The sequence below is a fragment of the Apodemus sylvaticus genome, chromosome X (assembly GCF_947179515.1).
Source record: "Apodemus sylvaticus chromosome X, mApoSyl1.1, whole genome shotgun sequence".
NCBI lineage: Eukaryota > Metazoa > Chordata > Mammalia > Rodentia > Muridae > Apodemus > Apodemus sylvaticus.
In genome coordinates this window covers 25,893,794-25,905,171 of record NC_067495.1, presented here as the reverse complement: position 1 = coordinate 25,905,171, position 11,378 = coordinate 25,893,794, and positions in this window count along the sequence as shown.

Below are 11,378 nucleotides of genomic sequence, written 5' to 3'. Positions count from 1 at the left end.
ATGGATACAGAAAATGTGGCACATTTACAATACTTGACCATTAAAAACAATGACTTTGTGAAATTCGCAGACAAATGGATGGAACTAGGAAATATCACCCCGAATGAGGTAACCCAGACTCAAAAGAACACACATGGTACTTATTGACTAATAAGTGGATATTAGCCCATAAGCTCACAATACCCATGATACAACTCACAGACCATACCAAGCTTAGGAGGAAGGCAGGCCAGAGTGTGGATACTTCAGTCTTACACTGAGGGGGGAACAGGATGATGACAAAAGGTAGAGGGAGGGGAGACCTGGGAGGGAGAGGGGAGGAGGAAATAAGGGGGGACAGTATCAGGTACTTGAGGGGACAGGAGAGAGGTACAGAGGGTAAGGAAATTTAATAAAAATATGTAACAGTGGGGGATTAGGAACTGAGGGTAGCCACTGGAAGGTCCGAGATGCCATGGAAGAAAAAGCTCCTAGGAACCAATGGGGATGACTCTAGCTGAAATTTGCAGCAAAGGGGAGACCGAACCTGCAGAGATTACCACCAGTAGAGAGGCACAGGCCCCAGTCAAGGAACAAAGCCATCCACCCAGCTCAAAGTTTTTAATCCAGAAATGTTCCTGTCCAAAGGAAATACAGTGACAAAAAATTGAGCAGAGACTGAAGGAAGGGCCATTCAGGGACTGCCCCACCTGGGGATGCATCCTGTCTGCAGACACAAAACCCAGACACTGTTGCTGTTCGCAAGAGGCACTTGCTGACAGGAACCTGGTGTGACTGACCCTTGGGAGGTTCTGCCAGCAACTGACCAATGCAGATGTAGATGCTGGAGCCAACCATCAAACTGAAGTCAGGGACCCCAGATTGGAGGGGGGGTGGCTGTCAGAAGGACTGGAGGAGTAGGGGGGGTTACAATCCCATAGGAAGAACAATGTCAGCTGGCTGGACCACCCAGTGCTCCCAAGGACTAGACCACCAACCAAGGAGTGTACAGGGAAGGATCCATGGCTCCAAATACCTACATAGCAGACGATGGCCTTGTCTGATATCAATGGGAGAAGAGGCCCTTTGTCCTGTGGAGGTTTGATGCCCCACTATAGGGGGATCCTGGAGTGGTCTGATGGGAGAGGATGGGGGGGGTGAGAAAGCACTCTCATAGAGGCAAAGGGGAGGGCGATAGGGCAGATGTGGCATGGGGGGGTTGTGGAGGGGTAACCTGGTTGTGGGGCATCATTTGAGATGTAAACAAATGGAATGATTAATAAAAAAGGAAAGAAAAGAAAACTACAAAAAGAAAAGAATTCTAAGACAGACTTATTAGTGGTAGCTCACTAATCCCAGCATTTAAAAGACAAAGGCAGGTTGATCTCTTTAAATCTGAGGCCACAGAGCAAGTTCCCAGACAGCCAAAGCTACACAGATAAATCCGAGAGAGAGAGAGAGAGAGAGAGAGAGAGAGAGAGAGAGAGAGAGAGAGAGAGAATAATTTTGTTCTAGCAACACAAAATGGGCTGCAAAGGCAGGCCAAGCCTGGAGTCAATGTGAAAGGGTTCTACAAAAAGGCATGGACATCAGGAACTATGGATAATCAGCAATCTCTGCAAACAATCCGAAGACTCCAATAATCATCACTCTGCAAAACAGATAGCTGAAGGCATTCTTGTGGTGTCACTGTCTTTCCTACAGCATAAATATAATATTTACACAGCTTCCTTAAAGTGAGATCACCTACTTATGTGTAAGATGACTTCCTGTAAAATCAGCACTAAAGCCATAGGAGGCACTGCCACATCTGTCTGCCTTAAATTTGTGTGTAATAACTGTGAACAAGAAATGTTAATAGCATGGTTTTTATCTATGCTGTCCCATCAGATATGAGAGTGGGCAGTAAGGAGCCAATAGTCCCTCCCTTTAGCATATGAGGAGTTACAAGCTTCATCATCCTGAGGAAATGTCAAAGTTTTCTGATCTTTAATTAAACTTGATTCCTGGTGTTATGCCACCAGACAGACAGAATATATATTTACAAAAAAAATAAAAATGAAGGAAGGAAAAGAAAAGAAAAAGAAAGGAACCATGTATGAGTTTCTTTTTTTTATTGATACATTTTTTATTTACATTTCAAATGATTTCCCCTTTTCTGGGTCCCCACTCCCGGCAAGTCCCATAAGCCCTCTTCCGTCCCCCTGTTCTTCCATCCACCCCTTCCCATTTCCCTGTTCTGAAATTCCCCTATACTCTTGCACCAAGTATTTCCAGAACCAGGGGCCACTCCTCCATTCTTTTTGGACATCATTTAATTTGTGGATTATGTCCTGGGTATTCAAAGTTTCTAGGCTAATATCCACTTATCAGTGAGTGCATACCATGATTGATCTTTTGAGACTGGGTTACCTCACTTAGGATGATGTTCTCCAGCTCCATCGATTTATCTAAAAATTTCATGAATTCATTGTTTCTAATGGCTGAATAGTACTCCATTGTGTATATATACCACAATTTTGTATCCATTCCTCTGTTGAGGGATACCTGGGTTCTTTCCAGCTTCTGGCTACTACAAATATGGCTGCTATGAACATAGTGGAGCATGTGTCCTTACTGCATGCTGAAGAATCCTCTGGATATATGCCCAGGAGTGGTAATGGAATAGGATTGAAGACCCAGATATGAACCAACACACCTATGGTAACTTGGTCTTTGAAAAAGGAGCTGAAAGCATCCAGTGGAAAAAAGATAGTCGTTTTAACAAATGGTGCTGGTTCAATTGGAGGTCAGCATGCAGAAGAATGCACATTGATCCATTTGTATCTCCTTGTACCAAGCTCAACTCCAAATGGATCAAGGACCTCCACATAAAACCTGACACACTGAAACTAATCGAAAAGAAACTGGGGAAGACCCTGGAGGACATGGGCACAGGGGGAAAGCTCCTGAATAGAACACCAATAGCTTATGCTCTAAGATCAAGAATTGACAAATGGGACCTCATAAAACTGCAAAGTTTCTGTAAGGCAAAGGACACCGTCATAAGGACAAAACGTCAACCAACAGACTGGGAAAGGATCTTCACCAACCCTAAATCCGACAGAGGGATAATATCTAATATATACAAAGAACTCAAGAAAGTAGAACCCACTCTCATCTATACCTATAATCCGTAGGTTTGGTCTTCTCATTGTATCCTGGATTTTGAGGTACTAGCTCGGGCAATTCGACAACATAAGGAGGTCAAAGGGATACAAATTGGAAAGGAAGAAGTCAAACTATCATTATTTGCAGATGACATGATACTCTACCTAAGTGACCCAAAAAACTCCACTAGAGAACTCCTACAGCTGATAAACAACTTCAGCAAAGTGGCAGGTTATAAAATCAACACAAGCAAATCAGTGGCCTTCCTATACTCAAAGGATAAGCAGGCTGAGAAAGAAATTAGGGAAATGACACCCTTCACAATAGCCACAAACAGTATAAAGTATCTTGGGGTGACTCTTACCAAACATGTGAAAGATCTGTATGACAAGAACTTCAAGACTCTGAAGAAGGAAATGGAAGAAGACCTCAAAAAATGGGAAAACCTCCCATGCTCATGGATCGGTAGAATCAATATAGTTAAAATGGCCATTTTGCCAAAAGCAATATACAGATTCAATGCAATACCCATCAAAATCCCAACTCAATTCTTCACAGAGTTAGAAATAGCAATTAACAAATTCATCTGGAATAACAAAAAACCCAGGAGAGCTAAAACTATTCTCAGCAACAAAAGAAAGTGTGGGGGAATCAGTATCCCTGACCTCAAGCAATACTACAGAGCAATAATGTTAAAAACTGCATGGTCCTTGTCTCCTTGTACTAAGCTCAAATCCAAATGGATCAAGGACCTCCACATAAAGCCAGACACTCTGAAGCTAATAGAAAAGAAACTGGGGAAGACCCTTGAGGACATCGGTACAGGGACAAAGTTTCTGAACAGAACACCAATAGCGTATGCTCTAAGAGCAAGAATTGACAAATGGGACCTCATAAAATTACAAAGTTTCTGTAAGGCAAAGGACACCATCAAGAGGACAAATCGGCAACCAACAAATTGGGAAAAGATCTTCACCAATCCTACATCAGATAGAGGGCTAATATCCAATATATATAAAGAACTCAAGAAGTTAGACTCCAGAAAACCAAATAACCCTATTAAAAAATGGGGTACAGAGTTAAACAAAGAATTCTCACCTGAAGAACTTCGGATGGCGGAGAAGCATCTTAAAAAATGCTCAACTTCATTAGTCATTAGGGAAATGCAAATCAAAACAACCCTAAGATTTCATCTTACACCAGTCAGAATGGCTAAGATTAAAAATTCAGGAGACAGCAGGTGTTGGAGAGGGTGTGGAGAAAGAGGAACACTCCTCCACTGCTGGTGGGGTTGCAAATTGGTACAACCACTCTGGAAATCAGTCTGGCGGTTCCTCCGAAAACTGGGCACCTTACTTCCAGAAGATCCTGCTATACCACTCCTGGGCATATACCCAGAAGACTCCCCACCATGTAATAAGGATACATGTTCTACTATGTTCATAGCAGCCCTATTTGTAATTGCCAGATGCTGGAAAGAACCCAGGTATCCCTCAACAGAAGAGTGGATGCAAAAAATGTGGTATATCTACACAATGGAGTACTATTCAGCCATTAGAAACAATGAATTCATGAAATTCTTAGGCAAATGGATGGAGCTAGAGAATATCATACTAAGTGAGGTAACCCAGACTCAAAAGGTGAATCATGGTATGCACTCACTAATAAGTGGATATTAACCTAGAAAACTGGAATACCCAAAACATAATCCACACATCAAATGAGGTACAAGAAGAAAGGAGGAGTGGCCCCTGGTTCTGGAAAGACTCAGTGAAACAGTATTCAGCAAAACCAGAACGGGGAAGTGGGAAGGGGTGGGTGGGAGGACAGGGGAAGAGAAGGGGGCTTGTGGGACTTTCGGGGAGTGGGGGGGCTAGAAAAGGGGAAATCATTTGAAATGTAAATAAATTATATCGAATAATAAAAAAAATATATATATATATATATCGAATAAAAAAATAAAAAAGAGAAAAAAGAAAAAAAAACTGCATGGTATTGGTACAGTGACAGGCAGGAGGATCAATGAAACAGGATTGAAGATTCAGAAATGAACCCACACACCTATGGCCACTTGATCCTCGACAAAGAGGCTGAAAACATCCAATGGAAAAAAGATAGCCTTTTCAACAAATGGTGCTGGTTCAACTGGAGGTCAGCATGCAGAAGAATGCGAATTGATCCATCCTTGTCTCCTTGTACTAAGCTCAAATCCAAATGGATCAAGGACCTCCACATAAAGCCAGACACTCTGAAGCTAATAGAAAAGAAACTGGGGAAGACCCTTGAGGACATGGGTACAGGGAGAAAGTTTCTGAACAGAACACCAAAAGCTTATGCTCTAAGATAAAGAATTGACAAATGGGACCTCATAAAATTACAAAGTTTCTGTAAGGCAAAGGACACCCTCAAAAGGACAAATCAGCAACCAACAAATTGGGAAAAGATTTTCACCAATCCTACATCAGATAGAGGGCTAATATCCAATATATATAAAGAACTCAAGAAGTTAGACTCCAGAAAACCAAACAACCCTATTAAAAAATGGGGTACAGAGTTAAAGAATTCTCACCTGAAGAACTTCGGATGATGGAGAAACATCTTTAAAATGCTCAACTTCATTAGTCATTAGGGAAATGCAAATCAAAACAACCCTGAGATTTCACCTTACACCAGTCAGAAAGGCTAAGATTAAAAATTCAGGAGACAGCAGGTGTTGGAGAGGATGTGGAGAAAGAGGAACACTCCTTCACTGCTGTTGGGGTTGCAAATTGATACAACCACTTTGGAAATCAGTCTGGCAGTTCCTCCGAAAACTGGGCACCTCTCTTCCAGAAGATCCTGCAATACCACTCCTGGGCATATACCCAGAGGATTCCCCACCATGTTATAAGGATACATGCTCTACTATGTTCATAGCAGCCCTATTTATAATCGCCAGATGCTGGAAAGAACCCAGGTATCCCTCAACAGAAGAGTGGATGCAAAAAATGTGGTATATCTACACAATGGATAGCCATTAGAAACAATGAATTCATGAAATTCTTAAGCAAATGGATGGAGCTGGAGAACATCATACTAAGTGAGGTAACCCAGACTCGAAAGGTGAATCATGGTATGCACTCACTAATAAGTGGATATTAACCTAGAAAACTGGAATACCCAAAACATAATCCACACATCAAATGAGGTACAAGAAGAAAGGAGGAGTGGCCCCTTGTTCTGGAAAGACTCAGTGAAGCAGTATTCGGCAAAACCAGAACGGGGAAGTGGGAAGGGGTGGGTGGGAGGACCGGGGGAAAGAAGGGGGTTTATGGGACTTTCGGGGACTGGGGGGCTAGAAAAGGGGAAATCATTTGAAATGTAAATAAAAATATATCGCATTAAAAAAAAAGAAAGTAGAACCCAGAGAAACAAATAACCCCATTAAAAAGTGGGGTACGGAGCTAAACCAAGAATTTTCACATGAAGAACTTCGGAGAGCTGAGAAACACCTTAAGAAATGTTCAACATCATTAATCATTAGGGAAATGCAAATCAAAACAACCCTGAGATTTCACCTCACATCAGTCAGAATGGCTAAGGTTAAAAACTCAGGAGAGAGCAGGAGTTGGCGAGGATATGGAGAAAGAGGAACACTCCTCCATTGCTGGTGGGATTGCAAGGTGGTGCAACCACTTTGGAAATCAGTCTGGCGGTTCCTCAGAAAACTGGGCATGTCACTTCCTGAGGACCCTGTTATACCACTCCTGGGCATGTATATGTTTCTAAAACACAGTTGGTGAGAACTAAATTTAAAACTATCTAAAGCAGTAACATCAACATGCCATGAAAGATTTTTAAAACACTGATTTAAATTTTTTATAAAAGCACGTGGGGTGGGGGTGGGGTAGGTTAATCTTCTGGAAGATACTATGAACATTGTGGGCATGTGAAGGCAATTTGGGCGTCAAGTACAAGCATTTCTCTAGTTCCTTCTCTGTGTATAATTTTTAATTCTTCCCATCTTTGCCACTCACAAGAAGGCAAAAAGAAAAACATTTATAGGGATTTTTTAATTAATTAATTTATTTATTCACTTTATATCCTGATTTCAACCTCCTCTCTCCTCTTAGTACCCCCCTCACACATCACCTCCCCTTCACCTCAGAAAGGTACCAATCCACCCTGGCAAATCAAGGCACTACAGCACTAGTCACATCCTCTCCACTGAGGTCAGACAATACAGTCCAGCTAGAGGAGCAGCATCCACAGGCAGGCAACAGAGTCAGGGCAAACCTGTGCTCCAGTTATTGGGGGACCCACATGAAGACCAAGCTGCACATCTGCTACATATATGCAGGGAGGCCTAGGCCCATCCCTTGTATACTCTTTGGTTGGTGGTTCAGTCTCTGGGAAGCCCCAAGAGCACAAGTTAGTTGACTCTGATGATCTTCTGATGGAGTCTCTATCCCCTCCAGGTTCCTCAATTCTTCCCCCAATTTCTACACAAGACTTTCTGAGCTCCATCCAATATTTGGCTGTTGATCTCTGCATTGTTTCAGTCAGCTGCTGGGGGAGCCTCTCAGAGGACAGATAAGTTAGGCTCCTGTCGGTGAATCCAGGCTGACAGATAGAAACACAGCCTGAGGCTCCAAGGTAGCTTAAGGCCGAAGGCAGGCCTGCAATGTCTTTATTGATTGTCTGAGGAGAGCAGTGCACATCCCAAGCCCCCACCCCCTGCCACCCAATTGACAGGAATTGCTGCTGAATTTATTTATGTGCTTCACACACAAGACCCCTGTGTATGACTCAGACACTAAATGCTAGGCTCACAACCAAATATTATAGGGACATTTTAAAACTATAGTGAGTTACTATTTTCATAATATCATCCTCAGCCAAGTGTGGTGGTACATGCCTTTGATCCCAGCACTCAGGAGGCTGAGGCAGGTGGATCTCTGTGAGTTTAAGGCCAGCCTGAGCTACAAAGGGAATTGAAAACAGCCAAAGACTGTTTCAACCCTGTATGAAAAAAACAAACACACACACACACACAAACACACACACACACACACACACACACACACACACGCACACACACACACGTTAACCTCAACTACATTTTCAAGGCCATTCCTTTGCTTTAGCCATGATACAAATGTCCCAAACACAACATTTACAAAACTGGCTCCTGTATAACACCATGAATATCCCCAAACATGGCACAAAGCAAGTTTACACCGTCAGTCTCAGCTCACCTCTCCCTTCATCTTGTTCCTTCCCTTAATCTCCACTCCTAGACAAAAGATGCAGAGATGCTCCATGGTGAAATGATTGGAGCCTGGTGGATTTAAATGTTTGCTCCTTTAATCGGGTTTGGTTTTCTTAGATGAGGTCTCCCGTATCCCCAGGTTGCAATGGGAGGATCCTTATCCTCCCATCACAAGTGCTGGATTATCAGCATATGCCACCAAATGCAGCCTAGAGCCTAGTTTGGAATCTCAGAAATGTCAGAAAACACTGATTTTTCCCTAAGCCTCAGTTCCCACATTCTACAGCATGGGGATTTTTAAAGGAAATACCTTTCTCTGTGGTAATAAAATGGAATAAGAGACAGCATATGAGTAGATGCCTGGTTCAACACTTAGCCTAGAGCAGGTGTTCTGTAAGTGGTAGTACTATACGCTCACAGACTAGATTTGTCTATCCAAAGCATTACATGTGAAATCTAGGCCCCTGGCTCTCTCCCTCTAGCCTCCAGGTGGTACCTGTTTAAACTTCTGCTCTTTTGACAGCTCAGCTTTTCCCTGAACATCTCAGCAGATATGTAGTCAAATTTTTCCCAGAGTTGGGGCAGGTAGGAAGAACAGGCAGTGTGGCTACCATTCTCTTTACATAATCAATTTATGCAACACCTCGGGTCCAAATAGCTTAGGAAGCACTTTGTAAACTTCATTACTCTGCAGAGAAAAAAAAAAGAAAGAAATTACTGGGTCCACCTCTGGTGTAGTTCCCCTAACCCCAGGGTTTGGGGATGAAGTTGCGAAACCATGCACAGCCATTCTTCCCAGCAATTAGGAAAGCAGGTAAGAAGTGTTCTGATTGAACCTGAGGGCACCCGGGAAGTGGAATCTTAAACAGAAATTACCCTGGATGGAAGATTAATAGGAAAAGGGAGATGCTTGGCTTTCATAACCATGGGTAGCTGACAAAATTAAATTTGTGATGACCTGAAGATTTAATTTGTTTTCCTCAAGCCAGCATAATGCTTGGAAAACAACAGATCAGGGTTAATCGCAATAGAGTAAGGGAACGCTACATCACTCATTTGAAAGATTGTCTGTGGAGAAGATTGATTCTTGTTCTCTTAGCAGCCATTAATTAATTAGCAGCCTGTCATTCATCCTAGGGGTCTTGCAGAATTTCACTCATCCACATTGGTGTGGTCATTTTTGAGGTCTTGTTTCAGTAACCATATTGTTGAGATTTCATGGTGCAACTTTCCTGTCACACATAAGACACACTATCTTGTAGCAGATGCCCCGGTCCTCTAGTTCTCACCATCTTTTGGTTTCCTCTTTCCCTAGATGTTACCTGGGCTTAGGTTTTATATTCTCCATGTATCACCTGGAGCTAATTCCCCCAAAGCCAGTTGTCTGCACTTTGACCGACCAGCTGTGGTTTTATGTAAGGCCTCTGTATGCTGCAAAAAGAAGCTTCTTTCCTGAGGGTTGAGAGCTACACTTCTCTGTGAATATAAGGATAGTCTGATAGTCGGTGTTTACAATGTAGTTAGAAATTATACTGGTTTCAAAAAGTGGCAGAAATAGGTTCTCCTCCAGGCTCCATGGGCTCACAAACTACAAGAAATAGGCTGGGTTTCCAGGACCAGCCATGGAGTCACTCCTGTTCATGTGACTGTCTCCTGATAGATTAAACAATCCTGAGTGCCCAGACCTAAACACATGTATACACAAGCAACACTAAAGGGGCTTGGGACATTGTTGTTCTATGTGTGTGCACATGTGTGCATGTAAGTGTGTGTGTGTGTGTGTGTGTGTGTGTGTGTGTGTCTGTATGTGTGTATGTGTTTGCACACACATGCACATGTGTTGTCAGATGGGGGAGGGAGACACCAATAATTAAAGAATAAGCAGCCATGAATTTGAGAGGGAAAGTTTGGAGAGAAACACAGAAGGAATTGGTGGAGGGAAATAATGTAAATATGGTATCCGTATATTAAATTCTCAAAAAAATAAATTTGTTTAAGACATGTTTAAATATGCATTTTCCTGGGTATGCCCCACACAGGAAAATCTAATTTGAAGTTGGAAGATCTGCACTGAAGGCCACCAAAGGCCACCAAAGGCCACCAAAGGCCACCAAAGGCCACCGAAGGCCACCTCAGGTAGTCATTATACCCTCCCAAAAGATTTTATCCTGGTTTGCTTGTTGTAATGCTGGATAACAAGTCCAAGGCTTTTAATGTTCCAGACAAGCACTCTACCATTGAGCTATGTACCCCAGACATTGTCATTTGTTTAATCTCTCCCTCTCTCCCTCTCTCTCTCTCTCCATTACAGGATCCATATACCTCAGAGAGCTCATTGGGGAAAGAGAAGCATTGTCACTCTCTATCAGTGGTTCTCAACACTGTGCATCGAAAGACCTTTCCACAGGGATCCCATGTCAGATATCCTGAATATCAGATAGTTACATTACATTTACCACAGAAGCAAAGTTATGGTGGGGGTCACCACAACATGAGGAACTGTATTAAAGGGTCACAGCATTAGGAAGGATGAGAACCACTGGCCTATGTAGGTAAAAACCACCTCTTCTTCATTTCCCTTACCCCACCCACAAGGCAAAGAAAACATTACAGAATGCAGCATTCTTTCCCATCATATTATGGTCTCCACCATAGCCAACTCTATTCATCTTTTCTCTATCTTCTTTTTTCAAATTTCTTGAACTGATGTTTTATGCTATTCACTGTTAGAGACTGATGGAAAACCTGAATCTCTTATGGCTTGAATATGCCCTTCAACAGTTCATGTGTTGGAATGTTAATTCTCAATGTAGTATTGAGATTTGTAGTAGAGTCCAGCAGGATCCAGCAGGAGGTTTTTGGGAAATAGAATTGGGCAATGAAATGAATCAGTGCTTGCTGTGCTTTCCATGTGATTTGTCCCCTAAATATTCATGAGTCAGAGACCTGGTCTTTAGAATCATGATTTGGGAAGTGATGAGAAACTTTTAGAAAATGG